Raw genomic sequence first — 11,378 nt, forward strand, 5'->3', positions numbered from 1 at the left:
TGCCATAGATTTCAATATATATATATATATATATATGTGCATGTGTGTGTGTGTTGTGTGTGTGTGTGTGTGTTAAAAAACGTTTAAAATTATAATCTTTCAAGTTTTACAATACGACTTAAACTCACTGTTTCATTTTAAATGATAATTTATGAAAATTTTCGTTTTAGGTTTTACACTTCTATTTTCTTACAGTCCTCTCTAAAAATTATTAGAAAATTCAATCTAAACATTATTAAAACATGAAACAAAATCATCAACATCTTCCGACAATTTTATTAATATTATTCTTAACGATCAATGATTTTAATTGCTATCGTAAATTATTATATTTATCATGTTTTTTAAATAATTTTTGACATTATTATTTTTATTTAATTTATATTTCATTTGTTGAAGATGATCTCAAGTTAAAACATAATCATACCTGTTTCGATTAGATTTTAAGTATAATAAAGAATATATAATTATTCAATATAACAATTTATTTGTTTTAAATATGATTAAGATGTTGCATTTTAATAATTTTTGAGGCATGATATGAGCGGTTGTCGCCGCTCAAGAGACGGTGGATGAGGGAAAGAGTTTGAGGGTGACGAGGTGGTCTCGGGTCTTGCAGAGCCAACATGAAATCCTTTCAGCTAGAAAAGGGATCGATCCCGGAGAATTCAAGACGGGGAAGAGGATTTCTACATGTATTTGTCTTATATCGGACCGTTATTGTAGCCGGTGGCTCAGAGGATGGCGATGTCCATATCGGAAAAGGCTTTGCCGTCGTGGTTGTATATCATGGCCTTGCCGATGGATGCATGGTCCTTCATTGACCCAAGAGCTAGGCAGAGCTTGGTCTGTATGTCTACCCCCATTTCTTTTTGTTTTAGTTGATTCATATTAAGCTTGGCAAGAGGCAGATTATATAGATAGAAAAGAGGCAAATTTGTTTGAAAAATCAGTATGCAACGAGGAATAGAAAATATATATACACAAACAAAATACTGCACCTCTATGCATGATTTCTTGCTTTTAATAACAAACATAAATTAATGATAAATATTTTCTCCGAATATTTTATCTTATTTGATAAGATTAATCTTTACCTCAAATATTAAACGAATAAATAGAGAAAACTCGTGATCAAAACACCTTCAACATCTCAATTTATTTTTTTATAAAACCTCTATAAATTTTGTATTAAAAACTTAAAAAATCATATTTAACACCCCTTAAATAAGTACCCGTTTTAAAGTTTGATTTCATTTTTTTAAAGCCGTTGGATTTAAACATTTAATTATTTTGTGTAAAAATGTATCATTATTTATAAGAATTAAAAATAAATATATTTTAATTTATTAAAACTAGGATCAAATTGAAAGAATGTATAAATAACATGGACTATTTGTGTAATTATACCATCCAGATAAGCCTGTTAACAGTCCACGTGTGTTTTTCATCACGCCTGTTAACGGCGAGTGACCAATTTGTAACAAACGATAACGTTAGTGACCGATTTATGACTTTTGAGACATCAGTGGTGAAAACGAAAACTTATCCAAACATTAGTGATCATTGAAATAGTTTATCCATTTTTTTATCGTCGGTGTATCAAATATTCTCGGAAACAAAAACAAATACTACTCAAAGGGATTACAAATACAAATAAAACCCAGATATACTAATTATAGGAAAACAAGAAACAGAACAAGCAGATGTAGGTGAAGACAGCAACTCAAAGTACGCAATTCCAAATGTCAATCAAGCCATCTCATCAACCATATTGTAGCGTACCCAATTAAACATGTTATACCATAACAAATTAGGGTGAAACCCAGAGCAAAGAAATCCCCGATTAGGGCCCAAACATTAAAGAAAGCGAAGTGCTACTATATATCAAGACAACATCTCCACAATCTGATGCATGCAGGGCAGGCAGGTCTGATCCAGGTAAATCATAAACATCTCCACTTAAAGTCCCAGGTCCATAACCCTTTTCGGCTTTGCAGGTCACAATTCAACGAGGATCAGTCCAAGCTCCAACAACACAAATACTATTTCAGACAAGCCTGAAACCGTACAATAAAATCCATTTTAAATTATAAACAACTACTCCGGTTTTCACTATTTTCTTCACTTACATGCCCTACATGGAACCAAAACACGAAAATGTCAAAGTAAAAGTTGGAACAATATTATAACTGAACCAAAGATGATTAGAAGTGTCCAGCATGGCTGACCTCTTTGTTTAACAAAGCAGCTTAATTTAAGTTTGCCAAGATCATGATTATTGAGTGTGGTAGGTCCATGTAGAGATGGCGGTTGGTAGAGAGGGGATGCTGCACAAAATCTGACTTTGAGATGCACCGCAAGCCTGTCTGCCCACTCCATGTTTGCTTCATAGCTGCTATCTCCATAATGCAATGATTGCTCTCTCGTGTGAAAGGTTAAAATAACAAATGGGATCATTATCAAAAGTTGACACTAACAGTTTTTGAAATTGATTAAATTATTCGAAATTAAAACAGCTTCAATCATAAATAATTTGATTTTAATATAAGAAATTCAATTTAAATATTTAATTATAAGAAAAGAATAACAGATATTAATGGAACTATAAAGTGAGTTCAATTCTTATATATATATCTTAACTGAAATAAAGTATTGTAACAAATCTATTTGGTTTCTTCTCTATTTTTTTTTTAATTAAGGGTAACTATATGATTGATCATTTATGTTTGTATTTTGTTCACTTTTTCTTACTGATTTTAAAAAACTTAATTTATGGTTACTTTCGTTTTTATTTAATTAAGATGTGGTCACTACAGATTAACATCCATTAATAGTTAAAAGATTAGGTGATATGGTAGTTAAATATTTAGGTATAATCACACATTTGATCCCATTATTTACATATTATATTAAAATAAAGTTAGTTCTTCAACCGAATGGTGACACATGACACCAATGCCACATGACATCATTCAATTGAATTATTAAATTTATTTTAATTTATTAAAAGTATGACTAAATTTAGAGAATATGTATATAACAAGGACCAAATGTGTGATTATACCGAAATATTTAACTTTCATGTCACCTAATTTGTTAACTATTAATGACAGTGAAGTGACCACATTTTAATTAAATAAAAACGATAATGATTACATATTATGTTTTTTTAATTAATGAAGAAATGGAACAAAATACAAATACACAGATCCATTATGTAGTTAACCCTTTTAAGTATTAGGGTAAATTACACTGTTTCTCACTAAACTTTATTTTCTATCATATTTTGCTCATCGTATTTTTAATTTGTCTATTTTGCTTACTGAACTTTACATATTGAATCATTCTGCTCACTTTGCTGTTAACTTTCTGATGGTGTTATGACATGGCATAAGCATCAAAACAACGTCGTTTTAAAAAATTCAAATATACACCAAAACGACGCCATTTCAAATCCTCTTTTCCCATTGTCGTCGTCAGTCACCACATCATTTTGCATTCTGGCCACCGTCGATCGTTGTTTTTTTGCTCGAAATATTAAATTTATTACATATTTGAAGAAAACAAGTCCAAAATCTAAGTTGTTTGCCTCATTTAAAAAACTCACTACACCGTCGATCGTTGTTGATGGTAGTCGTTCGGTCTCAAAATTCATGGGTCGGTTCTTCTCAGCCCCCTGAGTCGAGTCTGGTGGTTGTTTCACTGGAAAATGTTTGAAAATTCATGAATCTTGACTGAAATATTTCAGCTTCCTCAATTTCAATCTCCAATTTGTGGACTCTAAAGCAAGTTTTGACAAAATGGAAGTCGAATTCATACTCAAGGTGTCGAGGCGAAGCAACCAAGAAATTTGGGACCAAAAGACCACCATATACTACGATTTCCAGTGGCATCCGACCACCTTTTGTTCTTATTTTATAGTGGGTGAACAAAATAGGAGAGAGAGTAAAGTTCAGTGAAGAACGATTTAATTTATCTTTTATATTTTTAATTATTTATATGAAATAATAATAAAAAATGACATATCATCGCATCGTTAGAGAGTTAACGACAGAGTCAGCAAAATGATTCAATTGTAAAATTCAGTGAGCAAAATAGAAAAATTAAAAGTACGGTGAACAAAATATGAGAATAAAATTCAGTGAAGAATAGTGTAATTTACCCTAATTATTATTCGTAGCAAAGTGAAATCCACGCTCTCTCGTATCCAATCTTTTGCGATCTCCTGGATTTTGTTCATTAATTTCCGTTTTCCCAATTCTTTGAAATTATTTCCTATTTTCTAAAGTTAAACAAAAATCCAGTTCCATCTGGAAAAAAAATCCAATATCTGCTTCTCGTGACATGAAGATCGAGGAATTGGATAACGCCGAGAATGATTGGGGAAACGACGGCGTTAAGCAGCTGCAGATAGTTAAAGCCGACGACGCAAAGAGAGTTCTAGTCGGAGCAGGTGCTCGGATCCTGTTTTACCCGACCCTTTTATACAATGTTTTCAGAAACAAATTCCAATCTGAATTCAGATGGTGGGACGAAGTTGACCAGGTTTCTCTTTTATCTCATCCTTAATTTCCGTTCTTCATCAATCATCTCTTTTATACAATCGGATCCTTAGCTTTTTCTCTGTTTTTTGCGATGAGAGTTTTTTTTTAATTACATCTCAGTTCTTTAGCTGGGAGCGGTCCCGTTTCCGAAGGATGTTCGACGGCTGAAGCAATTGGGCGTTGGTGGTGTGATCACTCTCAATGAACCTTTTGAAACTCTGGTTTCCACTTCTTTATATCGTGTAAGTTTTTCTTTCTTTGCTTCTGAACATGTTTTATTAAATAAAGAATTTATTAACAGTTTGCAAATTGCGTTATTGACGTTTTTGTTTATCATATCTATTATAGAGTAAGCATGGAGATGAAAAATGGGAAATGCTAAATGATTTCCAAAACTTTTGTTATTAGTCAGAATGTTTCAAAAGTAGCTTAATTTTCTTGGGTATTGATATTTAGTTTTATTGGTTTTATGGTTTGTTGCAGGCTCACGGAATTGATCATCTAATAATCCCAACTAGAGATTATTTATTTGCTCCTTCAGTTTCCGATATAAGCAAAGCTGTGGGCTTCATTCACAGTGAGTAGATGATTCTTTTAACTATCTCCAACTCTGTTATACACGGTGGCCATCTCACTCAATTTTGTTCTCCTCCACCTCCGTTTTTGTCTGCAGAGAATGCATCTTGTGGTAGAACCACCTATGTACATTGTAAAGCTGGACGAGGAAGAAGTACCACCGTTGTGCTTTGCTACTTGGTATTTTCTGTCTATGCATAGAGCTTTGTTGACAAACTGTTGGTCAGAAACATCTAAGGCTAGCTCCAGATTTGAATTTAGTTTGTACGAGATTTAATTTGTTTTAAACTCTGCAGGTAGAGCATAAGCACATGACACCCACAGGTGCTCTTGAATATGTTCGGTCTCGAAGGCCTAGAGTTTTGCTTTCCCCCTCACAATGGAAGGTAAGTTCGATGGTGTTATCTTCTGTAGTGAATAAGCAACTCATAGAAACCCTGCATACTTTTTGCATGTTTCTCGCCCCTTTCTGTCCACATGATAGGCAGAAAAATGAATGACAGTGAAGATGATACTATAGGAACGTAGGCTTCTTTTTCATTATTTTATCTTTGTCACTAGTGACTGTGTGTGTTGGTCAGTTTTAGTTGATGACGCATGAATTGCACCTTTCTGTTATTGCAAACAATATATATCTCCTCTCAAGCATGAGTGAAGTGTGCTTCTTCCCTCTCGTTTATACTTGCTTGTAAATGGTTTTGAGCAGGCAGTTTTGGAGTACAGCAGGCACCAACACCAGCTACGACAAGCTCGCCATCAGCGGATGCAGTTATGATTACAAAAGCAGACCTTGAAGGCTATCATAGTACTTTTGATAATATCAGTGGGAAGGAGCTTGTGGTTATGCCCAGAATGGTGAGAGCCAGGCCCATGATAGCTAGACTATCGTTTTTTTTGCATCATTAAAAGTTTCCGGTGTTTCTGACCTGTGAGTGGGAGGCTACCCGAAGCACGCGCTTGCTGAGTCTGCTGCTCCTTCACCAAGACTGTTGAACGTTGCTTGTACAGTAAATGGAAACAGTATATATTATAAAATATCTGCTCCTGTAAGTGTGAAACAGAAAGAAACCCATAAAACCAAGAAAGCTAGATGTGTATAAGATGAGTATCGATGATACATCCTCTGCACCATCTTATAAATCCATCTATGCATCATGCATTAATGTAAGAAATAGCCTGATCCCCTGTTTTTAGCTACTTGCTGAACTTTTTTGTTTAGTTACACAGTTTTCAGTGAAACCACTAGACAATTAGCTTGCCTTTCCACACAAGTCCACCAAAGGGAAATGGAAGAACCAAGAAACTTGAACTGCGGTGTCAATATTTTTTCATATAAATCTATAAAGGAATGTTAATTATTTTTTTATAGCCGTGTCAATATTTTTTATATAAAATAAATAAAAAAAATTGAATGTCATCAGACCACCCGTTCTTGTACATGGCTCATGCCAAAGGATGAGTGTTGAATTATTCACTAGCCAAACCCTATTTAGTTTTACGTGTTGTCAAAGAATGAAATTTCCAAGCTGAAGTTTTGAAACCTTGCTCCAATCGGTCTAACCAGCAGCAATGATTTGAAAAGGATTCGAAAAGAGATTTAACAATAAGATGTTTATGGGGGCCAGGGCCCCACACAAAAACTAACATCAGGTCTTGTTGGATGGATAGGCAGAGATAGAAGATGGGGTTTGTAATTAGATTGACGTTTGGAGTATCTAACCCTATGTATTTCCCTGTGTTATACGATCGGGAACCTGTCCGAAGAGGCTTGGACATTGAACAAGTAAAAATAGAAAGGGACAGAGAGAAGGAAACTTCATTATTCTGGCTGGGAAAAGAACTCAAAGGGTATAGCCTACTACAAGTACTACCTATTGTATCCATCACATCTTCACTCTCACAATATTGTGACCAGAGCTTTGTTTTTTTTGCCTAAAAGACGTGGAGTTTTAACACCACTCCCTGAACCCTCATTGGTGGCCAAGGGTCCTCATTTTCATAATGCTCATATATATTGGCGCGGCGGGAGGGGGGATGGGCTTATATAATATAAGCATGGATAATGTAATATAAAGGACCGCTTTGTATTTATATTTGTTGGATTATCCACACCCACAGATAAAAACTTAGCTAGTGGTGCCATGTCTTGGATTAAATTATTCTTTTGTGCATGAATTGCGCAACAATCTTTCCTAACAACAACCAATTAGGTATGTTTTAATAGGAAAGAGTCTTGACTACACAGCAGCCCATCGACAGTGCGGCAAATGGACTGTCATAGTAGGAAAGAAAATGTTAGAAAAAAGGAAGGTAACTTTAGAGAGCTTCACTCTCTTAAAAAAGACGTAATAGAATTAAGCATTCCAATCAAACTAAAGGGTCGTTATACTATATCCAAAAAGCAGTGACATTGCTGTTGAAGAATCGAAAAAAGGAGGGGCAGTGGCATGTTGTGATATTCCTTATTGCACTACAAAATTCTCATTCCAACTTCTTTTTGGGACCTAAAACACTGCTAGCGAATACTTGTCTCTAGTTGCACCTAAGGATGTCATCTTTTTATGTTCAGCAAGGCATATATCATTCGCTTTTGTTTTGGTTACATGTGGAAAGAGACACATGTCCTCTTTCCCTCACCATCCCATTCCCCACTAGGATTTAATTAACGAAGTATAATACTGGTGCAAGCTCGAATCTAAGGGGATAAATATAATAGCAGTAAAAACTTATCGAAAATTCATAAATACACGAACGGAAGCGTGATTTTATGTTAAGGGATGAACTTAAACTTAAAAGAGATAAACTAAAATTTTAGAGGACGACACAGATTTTTAATAAAAAATATATTAAAAAAATTAAAATATATAATTTTAAATTTTCAGAGAAGACTTACCTCACATATACTTTTGTGCATCCCTATACATAAAAGATCATTATTAAATTATGTCAATTTCCAAAACGTGAACAGTTGAAGTCACAATTTTATTGGTTTGAGTTTTTAATTATAATTTCAGTAATACAAATTATTATTATTTAATTACTTAAAAGCAGCAAAAGTACATTTACTTTCATTAGCCAAACATTAATACCATTACAAGCACTGAATTAAAGTCCGCCATTTGTCACAAGGGAAAAACAAAAGGATTAAAACAATTGTTATGGACATGGCAGAAAAGGAGGAAATGTTAAGGATTTCTGCTGATGGATTAGGGATTTCACGGGAAAGATTGGGAGAAATGAAAGGATACCTGGAGCAGCAGAACCAATCTCTTAAATTGGGGTAAATGACTTGCGTGGAGAACCCAACAAGAGTTCCGGTTGGATTGGTTAAAGGACCGGCCTGCTTAGAAATGAACCACCAGACTGGGCTTGCTGTTGAACAGCCCAACACGTGAAGATTGTTGGAATCAGTTGTGACTGCCAGCTGTACAGAACAAATTCTGTTAGATTTGTTTGTACTGAAGAATATAATGAACTATTGTACTGGAAAAAAAGAATCTATTATGGCAATTAATGAAATTATCATTTTTTTCTCTCAATTCTATTCTTATCAATTCCTCTAAATCCTTAAATTCTTCTTGAATTCACTAAGGTTCATAACAATTGGTAATCAGAGCTTAGTAAAGATCCAACGTCAAACTGGGTAAGCAAAAGAAAATTCAACAGATGGGTGATAAGGTGGAATCAACAGCCGTATCAAGCAGTAATGAGGAGACTGGGAATGAAGTTCGGGTTCCTAGAAGGTGGGAAGAACAAAAGAGGAATGGGAAAACAGATTGAAGATACTGGAAAGCAGGATGGATGAGACCCAGGGATATTTGCAGAAGATATTGAGGTGTGTGTCTAAGGTGAGTGAAGAACCTGAGCAATACTCATGAAAAGAATGACCAGGTAATTGCTGCATCTTTACCTAAATATGAAGGAAAAAGGCCTACGCAAGTGACAGTGATAAATGAGCATGAAAAATATTCCTTTTATCCTGAAGGAATATTTTTCATGCTCATTTATCACTGTCACTTGCGTAGGCCTTTTTCCTTCATATTTAGGTAAAGATGCAGCAATTACCTGGTCATTCTTTTCATGAGTATTCTGCTCAGGTTCTTCACTCACCTTAGACACACCTCAATATCTTCTGCAAATATCCCTGGGTCTCATCCATCCTGCTTTCCAGTATCTTCAATCTGTTTTCCCATTCCTCTTTTGTTCTTCCCACCTTCTAGGAACCCGAACTTCATTCCCAGTCTCCTCATTACTGCTTGATACGGCTGTTGATTCCACCTTATCACCCATCTGTTGAATTTTCTTTTGCTTACCCAGTTTGACGTTGGATCTTTACTAAGCTCTGATTACCAATTGTTATGAACCTTAGTGAATTCAAGAAGAATTTAAGGATTTAGAGGAATTGATAAGAATAGAATTGAGAGAAAAAAATGATAATTTCATTAATTGCCATAATAGATTCTTTTTTTCCAGTACAATAGTTCATTATATTCTTCAGTACAAACAAATCTAACAGAATTTGTTCTGTACAGCTGGCAGTCACACTGATTCCAACAATTCTTCACGTGTTGGGCTGTTCAACAGCAAGCCCAGTCTGGTGGTTCATTTAAGCAGGCCGGTCCTTTAACCAATCCAACCGGAACTCTTGTTGGGTTCTCCACGCAAGTCATTTACCCCAATTTAAGAGATTGGTTCTGCTGCTCCAGGTATCCTTTCATTTCTCCCAATCTTTCCCGTGAAATCCCTAATCCATCAGCAGAAATCCTTAACATTTCCTCCTTTTTGCCATGTCCATAACAATTGTTTTAATCCTTTTGTTTTTCCCTGTGACAAATGGCGGACTTTAATTCAGTGCTTGTAATGGTATTAATGTTTGGCTAATGAAGTAAATGTACTTTTGCTGCTTTTAAGTATTAAATAATAATAATTTGTATTACTGAAATTATAATTAAAAACTCAAACCAATAAAATTGTGACTTCAACTGTTCACGTTTTGGAAATTGACATAATTTAATAATGATCTTTTATGTATAGGGATGCACAAAAGTATATGTGAGGTAAGTCTTCTCTGAAAATTTAAAAATTATTATATTTTAATTTTTTTAATATATTTTTTATTAAAAATCTGTGTCGTCCTCTAAAATTTTAGTTTATCTCTTTTAAGTTTAAGTTCATCCCTTAACATAAAATCACGCTTCCGTTCGTGTTATTTATGAATTTTCGATAAGTTTTTACTGCTATTATATTTATCCCCTTAGATCGAGCTTGCACCAGTATTATACTTCGTTAATTAAATCCTAGTGGGGAATGGGATGGTGAGGGAAAGAGGACATGTGTCTCTTTCCACATGTAACCAAAACAAAAGCGAATGATATATGCCTTGAACATAAAAAGATGACATCCTTAGGTGCAACTAGAGACAAGTATTCGCTAGCAGTGTTTTAGGTCCCAAAAAGAAGTTGGAATGAGAATTTTGTAGTGCAATAAGGAATATCACAACATGCCACTGCCCCTCCTTTTTTCGATTCTTCAACAGCAATGTCACTGCTTTTTGGATATAGTATAACGACCCTTTAGTTTGATTGGAATGCTTAATTCTATTACGTCTTTTTTAAGAGAGTGAAGCTCTCTAAAGTTACCTTCCTTTTTTCTAACATTTTCTTTCCTACTATGACAGTCCATTTGCCGCACTGTCGATGGGCTGCTGTAGTCAAGACTCTTTCCTATTAAAACATACCTAATTGGTTGTTGTTAGGAAAGATTGTGCGCAATTCATGCACAAAAGAATAATTTAATCCAAGACATGGCACCACTAGCTAAGTTTTTATCTGTGGGTGTGGATAATCCAACAAATATATAACAATACAAAGCGGTCCTTATATTACATTATCCATGCTATATTATATAAGCCCATCCCCCCTCCCGCCGCGCCAATATATATATATGAGCATTATGAAAATGAGGACCCTTGGCCACCAATGAGGGTTCAGGGAGTGGTGTTAAAACTCCACGTCTTTTAGGCAAAAAAAACAAAGCTCTGGTCACAATATTGTGAGAGTGAAGATGTGATGGATACAATAGGTAGTACTTGTAGTAGGCTATACCCTTTGAGTTCTTTTCCCAGCCAGAATAATGAAGTTTCCTTCTCTCTGTCCCTTTCTATTTTTACTTGTTCAATGTCCAAGCCTCTTCGGACAGGTTCCCGATCGTATAACACAGGGAAATACATAGGGTTAGATACTCCAAACGTCAATC

The 11,378-nt window shown here is 34.8% G+C and overlaps 1 pseudogene; it reads left to right on the forward strand.

Moving 5' to 3' along the window:
• Positions 1-4,228: 4,228 nt before the first annotated feature.
• LOC120141625 lies at positions 4,229-6,146 on the forward strand (annotated as a pseudogene).
• Positions 6,147-11,378: the final 5,232 nt, after the last annotated feature.

This window comes from Hibiscus syriacus, unplaced genomic scaffold, assembly GCF_006381635.1.
Source record: "Hibiscus syriacus cultivar Baekdansim isolate YM2019G1 unplaced genomic scaffold, ASM638163v2 tig00000170_pilon, whole genome shotgun sequence".
Taxonomy (NCBI): domain Eukaryota; kingdom Viridiplantae; phylum Streptophyta; class Magnoliopsida; order Malvales; family Malvaceae; genus Hibiscus; species Hibiscus syriacus.